Below are 12757 nucleotides of genomic sequence, written 5' to 3' on the forward strand. Positions count from 1 at the left end.
CTCTCCAGCATTTATTGTTTGTAGACTTTTTGATGACAGCCATTCTGGCTGGTGTAACGTGGTACCTCATAGCAGTTTTGATTTGAATCTCTAATCATTAGTGATGTTGAACATCTTTTCATTTGTTTTTTGGCCATCTGGATGTCTTCTTTGGAGAATTGTCTGTTTAGATCTTCTGTGCACTTTTTGATGGGGTTGTTTGTTTTTTTTTTGCTATTGAGCTGCAGGAGATAGTCATAAATTTTGGACATTAATCCCTTGTCACTTGCTTCATTTGTCAATATTTTCTCCCATTCTGTGAGTTGTCTTTTTGTTTTGTTTGTGGTTTCCTTTGCTGTGCAGAAACTTTTAAGTTTGATTAGGCCCCGTTTGTTTATTTTTATTTTCATTGTCATTACTCTAGGAGGTGGATCTGAGAAGATATTGCTATGGCTTATGCCAGAAAGTGTTTGGCCTATATTCTCCTCTAAGAGTTTTATCATATCTGGTCTTATATCTAGGTGCTTAATCCATTTTGAATTTATTTTTATGTATGGTGTTATGAAGTGTTCTAATTTCATTCTTTTACATGTGCCTGTCCAGTTTTTCCAGCACCACTTATTGAAGGGGGGCTGTCTTTTCTCCCTTGTATTTCTTGACTCCTTTGTCATAGATTAGTTGACTGTAGGTGTGTGGGTATAGTTCTGGGATTTCTATTCTGTTCCACTGATCTATATTTCTGTCTTTGTGCCAGTACCATATGGTTTTGATGAGTGTAACTTTGTAGTATAGTCTTAAGTCAGGGAGCCAGATTCCTCCAGCTCCATTTTTTTTCTTTCTCTGCATGGTCTTGGCTGTTTTGTACTTCCAAACAAACTTTAAAACATTTTGTTCAAGTTCTGTTAAAAAATTTCCTTGGTAATTTGAGATGGATTGCATTGAATCCGTAGATGGCCTTGGGTAGTATAGTCATTTTGATAATATTGATTCTTTCAATCCAAGAGCCTGGTATGTCTTTCCATCTGTGTTTGTGTCGTCTTTGATTTCTCTCATCAGCATCTTATAGTTTTCAGAGTACAGGTATTTTGTCTCTTTAGGTAGGTTTATTCATAAGTATTTTATTTTTGAGGCAATGGTAAATGAACTTGTTTCTCTAATTTCTCTTTCTGATCTTTCATTGTTAGTATACAGAAATGCCATTGATTTCTGTGTATTAATTTTGTATCCTGTGAATTTGCCAAATTCATTGACGAGTTCTTAACAGTTTTCTGGTTTTTCTTGGTATAGTATCATGTCATCTGCAAATACTGATAATTTTACTTCTTCCTTTGCAATTTGGATTCCTTTTATTTCTTTTTATTCATTGATTGCCATGGCTAGGACTTCCAAAACTATGTTGAATAGTGTGGCAAGTGTGGAAACCCTTGTCTTGATCCTGTTCTCTTAAATTCTTTCAGCTTTTCACCATTGAGGATTATGTTAGCTGTGGGTTTGTCATATATGGCCTTTATTATGTTGAGGCAGGTTCCCTCTATGCCCAATTTCTGAAGGGTTTTTATCAGAAATGGGTGTTGGATTTTGTCAAAGGCTTTTTCTGCATCTATTGAGAGAATCATATTTTTTTTTCTTCAGTTTGTTAATGTGCTGTATCACACTGATTGATTTATGGATATTGAAGAATTCTTGCATCCCTGGGATAAATCCCACTTGATCATGATGTACAATCCTTTTACTGTATTGTTGGATATGGTTTGTTGAGGATTTTTGCATCTATGTTCATCAGTGAAATTGGCCTGTAATTTTCTTTATTTGTGGTGTCTTTGGTTTTAGCATCAGGGTGATGGTGGCATCATAGAATGAGTTTAGGAGTGTTCCTTCTGCAATTTTTTGGAATAGTTTCAGAATGATAGTTGTTAATTCTTCTCTAAATGTTTGATAGAATTCGCCTGTGAAGCCTTCTGGTCCTGGACTTTTGTTTGTTGGAAGTTTTTAAATCACAGTTTCAATTTCAGTACTTGTGATCAGTCCATTCATCTTTTCTATTTCATCTTGGTTTAGAGTTGGAAGATTGTACTTTCTAAGAATTTCTTCTAGGTTTTCATTTTATTGGCATATAGTTGCATGTAGTAGTCTCTTATGATCCTTTATATTTCTGTGATGTCCATTGTTTAACTTCTCCTTTTTCATTTCTAATTTTATTGATTTGAGTCCTCTCTCTTTTTTTCTTGATAAGTCTGGCTAAGGGTTTATCATTTTTTTTAATCTTTTCAGAGAACCAGCTTTTTGTTTCATTGATCTTTTCTATGGTTTTCTTCATTTCTATTTCATTGATTTCAGCTCTGATCTTTTGATTTCTTCCCTTCTACTAACTTTAGGTCTTGTCTGTTATTCTCTCTCTAGATGCTTTATATGTAAAATTATGTTGGTTTATTTGAGCTACGTTTTTTATTTTGAGCTTTTTCTTATTTTCTGATGTAGGCTCATATTACTATAAACTTCCCTCTTCGAACTGCTTTTGCTGCAGCCCATAGGTTTTAGAGCATTGTATGTTTGTTGTCATTTGCTTCTAGGTATTTTTTATTTTTCTCTTTGATTTCTTCCATGATCCATTGGATGTTTAGTAGCATGTTGTTTAGTCTCCACATGTTTGTGTTTTTGGCAGTTTTTTTTCTTGTTGTTGATTTCCAGTTGTATAGCATGGTGGTCAGAAAAGATGCTTGATATTATTTCAGTTTTCTTAAAGTTACCAAGACTTGATTTGTGGCACAGAATGTGATCAATCCTAGAGAATATTCCATGTGCACTTGAGAAGAATGTGTATTCTGCTGCTTTTGGATGTAATGTCCTATAAATATCTATTACGTCCATCTGAACTAATGCTTAATTTAGGGCCTTTGTTTCCTTATTGATTTTCTGTCTGGATAATCTGTCCATTGCTGTAAGTGGGGTGTTAAAGTCTCCCACTATTATTGTGTTATTATCAATATCTCCTTTTAAAGTTGTTAGCAGTTGCCTTATATATTGAGGTGATCCTATTTTGGGTGTGTATATATTTAAAATTGTTATATATTCTTCTTGGATTGATCCTTTGGTCATTATTTAATGTCCTTCTTTGTCTCTTACAATATTCTTTAAGATCTTTTTTGTCTGATATGAGTATTGCTACTCCAGCTTTCTTTTGATTCCTGTTTGCATGGAATATTTTCTTCCATCCTCTCACTTTCAATTTGTATGTGTCCCTAGAAGTGAAGCAGGTCTCTTGAAGACTGCATATATATGGGTCTTGTTTTTGTATCCATTCAGCAAGTCTATGTCTTTTGGCTGGGCATTTAGTCCATTTACATTTAAGGTATATTGGTATATATGTTCTTATTGCCATTTTATTAATTGTTTTGGATTTGTTTTTGTTCCCTCTTTTTCTCCCCTTCTTCTCTTATTCTCTCCTCATGTGGTTTGGTGACTATCTTTAGTATTGTATTTGAGTTGATTTTTTCTTATTTTGTGTATATCAATTGTAGGTTTTTGATTTGCAGTTACCCTGAAGTTTTGATGCAGGAGTCTATATATACGAGATTGTTTAAAGTTGTTGGTCTCAACTGCAAGTGCATCTCCAGTGTCCTGCATTTGTACCCTCCTTTTCTCATGATTTATGATTTTGGTAGCATATTTATGTGTGGATGTTTCCTGTAAATTATCAGTCTTTTCCTCCAGTTTATTTCCAGTGTCTTGCATCATCTTCAGCATCAACAGTCTAAAGTCTTTTTCCTGGAGGCTGATAATCTCCAGATCACTTAGCTGTTTTTCTGGGGTTTTTTCTTTCTTCTTTATCTGAGTTATAATTCTGTCTTTTCACTTTTTAGGTTTTTGGTGTGGTGTCCATTTTTCAGGTAAGAGTTGTAGCCTCTCTTCCTTCTGATGTCTGCCCCCCTTGTGGCTAAAGTTGGTATGGGGGCTTGCTGTAGGCTTCCTGATGGGGGGAACTGGTGGGTGGGGCTTTGTCTCTTGGTGATATTAGAGGCCATGTGTGCCTGGGGGGTCTTGAAGCAGACTGTTTACTGATGGGTGGGGCTATAATCCCACCTGGATTGTTGTTGGGCCTAGGTCTTCTCAGCACTGATGGGTGGGGCCAGATTTTCCCCAAATGGCCACTTGTAGAGAAACACACACTGATGAATATTCCCGAGACTTTTGCCTTCAATGCCCTTTCCCCACAATAAGCCACATTCAACCCCTGTTTGCCCAGGAGATCCTCCAAGAACTGCAGTCAAGTCTGAGCCAAATTCCCGTGGAGTCTCTGCTTTGCCTTGGGACCCAGTGCACATGAAATCCTGTGTGTTCCTTTCAAGAATGGGATCTCTGTTTCCCCCAGGCCCATGGAGCTCCTGTGCACAAGCCCCACTGGCCTTCAATGCCAGATGCTCTGTGGGCTCTTTCTCCCAAGGCCAGATTCCCAGGCATGGGGACCTGATGTGGGGCTCAGAACTCTCAGTCCTATAGGTGGGTCTCTGTGGTATAGTTACTTTCCAGTCTGTGGGCTTCCTACCTTGTGGGTATGGGGTTGTTATATCACATTAATTTCCCTTCCTACTGTCTTGAAGTGGCCTCCTCTTTGTCTTCTGGAGTAAGATATCTTTTTTGAAAGTTTCCAGTCCATTTGGTTGAAGTTTGTTCAGCATTTGGTTGTAATTTTGTTTTTATGAGAGAAGGTGAGCTTCAGTCCTTCTATTCTATCATATTAATCCCGTTTCCCATTGTCTTTTTCATTCAGGAAATATTTTCTTAAAAAAAACATGTACTTTATGCTTTTTGGTTTTCTTCAAAATATGAAAGCAAATTTTTGAGAAGTAACTTTTTTAAAATTTAACTTTATTGTAGTATAGTTGATTTATAATGATGTATTAAGTTTAGGTGTACAGCAAAGAGAACCAGTCATAAAGATAAATATATCTATTCTTTTTTCCCCATATAGGTTGTTACAGACTATTGAGTAGATTTTCCTGTGTTATACAGTAGGTTCTCATTAATCATCTGTTTTTATATGGTAGTGTGTATAGGTTATTCCCACCCTCCCAGTAAGTAACTTTAAAATGATCCTTTTACCAATCTGGCCAATATTATTTTTGGTTGAAAATTTCTACTAGAGAAATAGTTTCTGGATTAGAGGAGTTTTAGTCCTTATTGGCAAGATTAACCTTTTGGGGTTTCTTTTACCATGATCTCCCTTTGTTTCAATGACCAGGGTTGTTTGGAACTGTATACAGAGAGATATAAAAGGCACTGTGCTGGTTGTGGTGATCCTGGAATATTTGAAGGGGGCACTAAAGACCTCTGAGGTGGTGAAGAAGAAACAGGGAAAGGATGTGAAAGAGAGGAGTAGGTGCACAGCCCTGTAACTAGTAGTAAAGCAGAGTGTGTAAGGCAGAGATATGTCCCAATGTTATGGAATTTAGAGGGATTATTCCACTCTCTGTTCCAGCTCCTCATTATCAGGAGAAAAGTAAATATTTCCTAAGCTCTTTTGCTTTATTTTTGACTTTAAGTTTCTCTGGCTGACAATTTCTTTAGCACACTAATTCAGTTAAAAAAACAAAACAGAACAAAACAAAACAAAACAAAAATGCTTTCTGATACAAGGATCAGGTATAGGCTTTGACTTTGACTGTGGGTCATTGGAAATGACTTCTGGAAAGTCACTCAAACCCCATATACAAACTTTTCTAAACAAAGAAACAAACCAACACATAAGCAACCTTCCCCCAAAGGTAAAAAAACACTTGACTTTAACAAAGAATATCAATATTTCCAAGATGAGAATGCTAATTTTCTTTTGCTAATGTTGGAAGAGATTACAAACTAGGAATAAATGTAAATATCCTGAGTCATAAATAATATCATACCATTTAAAATCACTTGGAAGAGTATTTATTCACTTAAACTCTGTAAATACAAAATAAAGGATACTGATGAATTATTAATAATCATTATTTACCAAATACACATGCAGAATTATGCATTTAAAATAGAAATTTAATCCTTTGAGTTTGCAAGTTCTTTCTGCAGGAAGTGTGTGAACAGACCACACTTTCTTGGCCTCATTCTTGCTCATGAAGAGATTATCAAGACATCTGCAGCTTGGAGAGGTGCACCTTCAAAGGAAGGTGATTTAAGTTTCTAGGCTGTTCTGAACCTCCATCTTCCATTATCTTCTTGGCATCTGCATATCAAAATTAAAATATTTGGGGGGAACTTAATTTTACTGGGTGGAATTAAGACCTCTAGCATTAAAAATATGTTGGAAATGTCTCTAAGAGGAAGATTTTTCTCAGCTTTTGGCTCAAGTTTAAACAAGCTCAGGAAGCTAACACTGTACAAAAAATAAACACTCGTTAATGAGGACCAATTGAAATCACCAGTAAGTTTCAGCCTTAACAAAATCTGAGTCCTTTCAGGACAAACTGAAAGAAACTAATGTACTGGAAGTTCACTCATGCCTGTCTCTACACTATAAGCTACAGAGGAGCAGAGGAGCAGAAGCAAGTGGGCTCTGACCAGGGGGCTTCTCTTTTTCAGCACTTGATTGTTTCAATGTGCTTTATTCAGTAGAGGGCTTTCAGATTTCATGCACTGGGATTGGGTTTTACTGTTGTAGTAAAGGGACTGGGAATCAAATATTTAAAAATTACAAATAAATGGATTCTTAAAAAGAGATGGATGGTTGATGGATGGTTGATGCCAGTTTTCTTGCCCTTGTAGTTTTTTTTCTTTTTCTTTTTTTTTATTAAAGAATAGTTGACTTACAATGTTATACCAATTTCTTCTATACAGTGAAGTGACTCAGTCCAACATATGTATATTTTCTTTTTCTCATATTATCTTCTATCATGTTTCCTATGAGGGAGATAAAATAGACTTTATACTGAGGCCTGGGGAAGGAAGCGGCTGTCTCAGGGTGCAGGACTGTTGGAAGATATGCAATCCCTGGTGCAAGAAGAACGTTTCAGCAGCTCACATGAGTTATTATGAGCGAGAAGTCAGGGATACATTTGCAGTAATAAAAATTGTCTTTGATAAGACCATGGTTTGTGATTTGACTAAACTCTTCCAAGAATTTTAGCCATTTGGGGTGGCCAAGCAGCTCCCAGTTTAAAAGCTGCCCCAGTTTTAAGGTATCTTGGGATACAGGTGTGTTCCTGAAGCTGAGCCTGAAGGAACAGCTGACTGACAGGACCAGATTCAGAGCTCTGTCAGCAGAGTGAGGGGGAGCCAGGTACAGGGGCAGAGGATGGTCCTTCTCAAAGGAAATGGTCCCTTAATGATGGTACTGGTACAATGACATCAGGTTCTTATTCTGGGGTGGAGTCACTGATATCCTAGCCAGAAAATTAGTGGGCCATTTTGTAGCCATAAAAGAAGTGGTAATCCCGTGCTGGTTTTTTTTTTTTTTTTTTTTGTCGTCTTTTTAGGGCCAAATTTGTGGCATATGAAGGTTCCCAGGTCAGGGGTCTAATCAGAGCTGTAGCTGCTGGCCTATGCCACAACCACAGCAATGCCAGATCCAAGCGGTGTCTGAGATCTACACCACAACTCACGGCCACGCCGGATCCTTAACCCACTGATGGAGGCCAGGGATCGAAACTATATCCTCATGGATGCTTGTCAGATTTGTTTCTGCTGAGCCACGATGGGAACTCCCCATGCCCTTTCTTGCTTTGAAAGTACGATTTGCCTTCGGAACTTCTTTGGCAACAGTGGAATTTTAATAAAACAATAGGTGTATGTGTTTTGTGTACAATTTTAAATTTTTTAAGGGCTGTTGTATGCAAGGAGAAATGTGGGTGGGGAGGGCAAAACATAGTCCCCTGTGACTTTTAGTGAAAACATTGAATAAGCAATATCAGCTCAGGTCTGTGCTTAGGGCAATAAAGATATGAATCTGTGGGATGCCCTTTTTAGAGGACAAGTTGTTTGCAGTCAATCCTTATTCTGGCCTCTGGAGCACTAGGTATTGTCTTAAGAACTGAAGAATGAAGCTTCACCAAAAGTTTTATGTCCCTGAAATTTGTTTTATTTTCATTTTATAAGTTCATAATTTTCCATCATATAAATCTTTTCTATTTATTCATGGAAAATAATGTTTGAGGGCATTTTTTTATCTCCTTTATAAATACCAGAAAGACTTTCAGAAAAGAAATACTTGAGATTTATCAGATCTTTAAAACCAGATGCTGCTTTTCTGCTTTTGATTCCAAAATATGCTTTTTCTTTTATTGCAGCTGGGAAGCACATGACAAGCAAAAGAAAGGGCTTCTGAAAGCATTTTTGTTCTTCCAGTAAATATGAACAATGTGAATATTAGCCTAAGGAGTACCCAAAAGTTAGTATCAGAAAGATAGATGAAGCTGATGGTTTTACCATCTGGCAGCTGGTTGTTTGGGTGTAAAGACAGATGATAAACTTGGTTGTCTCAAAGACCAATGTCCTCAAATTCTAATGTACACATAAATCATTGGTGTGTGTGTGTATATATGTATGTATGTCTTTTTAAAACGTACCTTCAGATTCAGTAGGTCTGACCTGGGCCTGAAATCCTACGGTCCTAACTAGCTCGCAGGTGGTGCCAGACCACAATTTGAGGAGAACATTTCCCATTCTAACAGAGGCCTGGGGAAGGCAGTTTTCTTGAGTAGTTGATGGAGACCCCCTAAGATAACCCAGAAATGAGAGCAGGGAAAAATGACTGCTTAATGATTTAGAAGTCAGAACATGGCCCAAAATAAACTGCAAGGTTAGGGTACATGAAATAATATTCCATTAATTGTGAAAAGTGTACACAGAACAGCCATTACATCAGAAGAAAGAAAGAAACTGTAAGAAAGCCAACCCGTGAGCAAGTCAGCTATGCTTACCTCGTCTATCATTTCGCCTGTGGAGATTACGAGGGGAGGAACATGGACTGTTTCCATTGGGGTAAAATTCTGCCAAGATGTACTTAAACAGCAATTACTGTTTACTCAGAGCAAAAAAACCCTTAATTTAAGCCAAGAGATGAGAAGAATGTAGAATTCTTTAACCTTCTCACACACAGATCCTCTAGGAGAAAAAAAAAATCCCATTGCTTAAAAAATGGCAGGTGGAGTTCCTGTCATGGCACAGAGGAAACACATCCGACTAGGAACCATGAGATTGCAGGTTCGAACCCTGGACTTACTCAGTGGCTTAAGGATCTGGCGTTGCCATGAGCCGTGGTGTAGGTGGCAGCAACAGCTTGGATTAAACCCCTAGCTTGGGAACTTCCACATGCTGCGGGTGCGGCCCTATAAAAAGACAAAAACAAACAACAAACAAAAAAGGCAGGTGATGGTGCTTTTAGGTGTGTATACAAAGTTATACAAACATACCACCCTGCCATGAAAGAGTTTCTATTTTTTCTCCAAAAAATTAACATAAACTCAAAGACTGACCTGTTCAGGATCCCAGGGAGGCGAGACTCAGCTCTGGGCTTTAGGGACCCTGTCCGCAGATTACCCCAGATGTCACATCCCCTAAAACACCAATCAGATCTGGTTCATCAAAAATAACTGCGTGTGCTGGGGGATATTGCTGAAAACACCACAAAAATCACTCCAGCTATAGCATCATGACGTTTCTGAGTCACTGCAGAACTCAGAACAGAATGAAATTATGGGGTAGAACATGTTTAAAACACACACACAGGAGTTCTTATCATGGCTTAGTGGTTAATAAACCCAACTAGCATCCATGAGGACATAGATTTGATCCTTGGCCTCGCTCAGTGGGTTAAGGATCTGGCATTGCTGTGGCTGTGGTTTAGGCTGACGGCAGCAGCTCCAATTAGACCCCTAGCCTGGGAACCTCCATATGCCAGGGGTTCAGCCCTAAAAAGACCAAAAAAACCAAAACCAAAAACAAAAACACACAACAACAACAACAAAAAAAACAAACCCACACACAGGCACACACACACAACTTGACTCTGGATTTTAACATAATATTCCCTAACGAGAAGAGAGAGATTATGATTAAGATTAATCATGCAGCTTTTCCTCTAATTTCCTGTTGTGCAAGTTGAAAACCAAGAGCTGTTATTGGATTTGCAGCCTACATATTCACAGATGAACCAAACCCTCCTTGACTTATTCCTGTGTGAACCCAAAGAGATGTCCAAAGAGCAGAGCTGAGCTTTTGATGCTTGATGTACCCCTGTGTAGACCTTGGTGCTTTAATTTCCTTTCTGGTTTTTGTTGATCATGGAAGCACCATGAATTATTGCTTTATCTCATACTTTTTGTATTCTGTTATTGCTGTTATGCATTTTAAATTAGAGATACTTCACCAAGATGAATAAATATCCTTCATATAAGAAACTGTCACTCCAGATATCCTAACATTATCCTTTTCAGGTTTTAAGTTATGTTCATTCTCAAGGAAACCCAAAATAATTTACTCACTTGTATTTCTCGGTAAGTTTCCCTTGGCTGCCTGGTCTGTGTTAGCTGTGACGGTGCAAGGGTAATGACTTGCACTGCTATTAAGGACCCAAAGAACACTGTCCAGCATCTCATCCATTTTTAATGAATCATGAAGTAGAATTATCTAGGGTTATCACACGATTAACTCTGTAGGCTGACCCTGCTTAACTCTTTAGAAATATAAAATGCTTTTCATGTGTATGGTGCCACTTTCTTTCCTTATGCCTTAGAGACTGGGCAGAAGTTGGCAGTTCCCTGGAAGAACTGTCAGCTATGTGTTTTTGCCTTGTTTGGTTTGAGTTTTCTCTCCATTCACTAAATGTTTCCTTTTTAAAACCACCTAAATTCCTTTGCAAGAAACTTAGTTTCCCTGACCTTCTTTCTGCTTCTAATGGTCCTTGAAGTGAAAATATTTTCTTAAGTTTTCTTATTTGTCCTTGGATTGCCTATTCAGTGACTCTTAGGAGAATATCTGGTGACCTGTGGTCCTCTCTCTTGAGGAGAATGCACGTTTTCCTTTCTGGCATCTAAACGTAGGGATAGATTTAAAATGAAGACATAAATGGTTAATCATCTCTGGTGTGGTATCAAACGTTGCTTTCAAGCTAAACTTCAATTTCTAATCTTCTATCAGTTTGATCTTATGGATCAAACTGTTTGCCTTTACAAATGCAATACTGCCTCTTTAAAGGCTGGCTGCAAGTCAAATACTTCTTAAATACTCTCTACTTTGCAAGGTTATTGCTCATAGAACCTAACACTCTGACTGGTGACATTTTGTTGGCTTCAAATATGGGTTTTAACTTTTAAAAACTTTTTCCTAAAGTTGGGAGCATAGTTGTGATTGCTTTACCACCATTTGAATATTATTTCCTTGTTGGCGTTCTGCAAAATTGTGTATGGTTACATCCACTTCTTCTGGTTACATCCACTCCTCTTATAGACTGGAAATCTCCAAAATGTTTCTTTGCATATCATGTTCTGATATTTTATTATTGAAGTCTCAGGGTTCACCCTCTCTTTCATATGTGTATGATTTAGTTTTCAATTCCCCAGTTTAGGGCTTCCTGATTGAGGATTGCTCTAGTTACTGCTTTCAGTAATTTCTCTTTGAGTATAAATTTTCTTGGCAGAAAGCAACCCAGAGTTGTATTGTTAACACAGCTCTGACTTGTGTCTTGGTGCTTTTGTGTTTCCAAAGGAGTCTATTAATTCTACCAAACAACCACCCAGCTGATTGAAAAGAGTATCTGTGAGACTAGCTACTTGTTTAAGCCATTAGATTGAGATGATATTACATTGCATATTGTGGATTCCAGGCATACACACACACACATATATACACACACGCATATATATATATATATATATATATATACACATATTTATTTTGTCTTTTTAGGGCTGCACCCACGGCATTTGGAGGTTCCCAGGCTAGTGGTCAAGTCAGAGCTATAGCTGCTGGCCAACACCACAGCCATAGCAAGGCAGGATCTGAACCGGGTCTGCTACCTATGCTACAGCTCGGCAATGCCGTATCCTTAACCCACTGAGTGAGGCCAGGGATTGAACCTGATTCCTCATAGATGCTAGTCAGATTCGTTTCCACTGAGCCACAACAGGAACTCTGGATTCTGGGCATACTATTATGCACTCAAATTCTTCTTGTCTCTAGGTTATAACTAGTTTGATGGATTATCTTATTTACAGTGGCCCATGTCATGTGTTTGAAGTGTGACTAGGCTCTATAGGATAAACTGAGGAAGCTTGCATAATACATCTACCAAATCCCAGTTACTATGTTGGTAATGAATGTAGTATGGAGCTGAAGGACACTGGATGGGAAGAAGAAAAGCTGAGATCTGTTCCAGATTAATTGCAACACATCTCTTATAACTCACTGGGCTTGAGTTCTCTTGTCTATACAATGAGGGGATCAGACTATTTCTTCCTCTGTCTCTGGGAAGTAAAGTCTCCCCCATCCAATGGAGATCAGCTGCCCCTTCATTTTGGAAGTGTTAACCTTTAAAGCATCCTTTCTGGGGTTTCTGTCTTTTTACCTTTGGTTTCAGAACATAGTTTTATTCAATCTTTTGACAGAAATTTTTTTTTTTAAGTGAAATGTACTACCACTTGCCACGAAATAGGGAATCCATGATTGCTTTGGTGGAATAACATTAACTCATTTAAGTTGCTTTGCTCTTCATTATTTTATTCAACAATTAGCGCCTAAGGCAGCTAAGAGCCTGTGTTCTACCCCAACCCCAAGCATCTCTCTCCAGGTTCTG

The sequence above is a fragment of the Phacochoerus africanus genome, chromosome 2 (genome assembly GCF_016906955.1).
Source record: "Phacochoerus africanus isolate WHEZ1 chromosome 2, ROS_Pafr_v1, whole genome shotgun sequence".
NCBI classification, from domain to species: domain Eukaryota; kingdom Metazoa; phylum Chordata; class Mammalia; order Artiodactyla; family Suidae; genus Phacochoerus; species Phacochoerus africanus.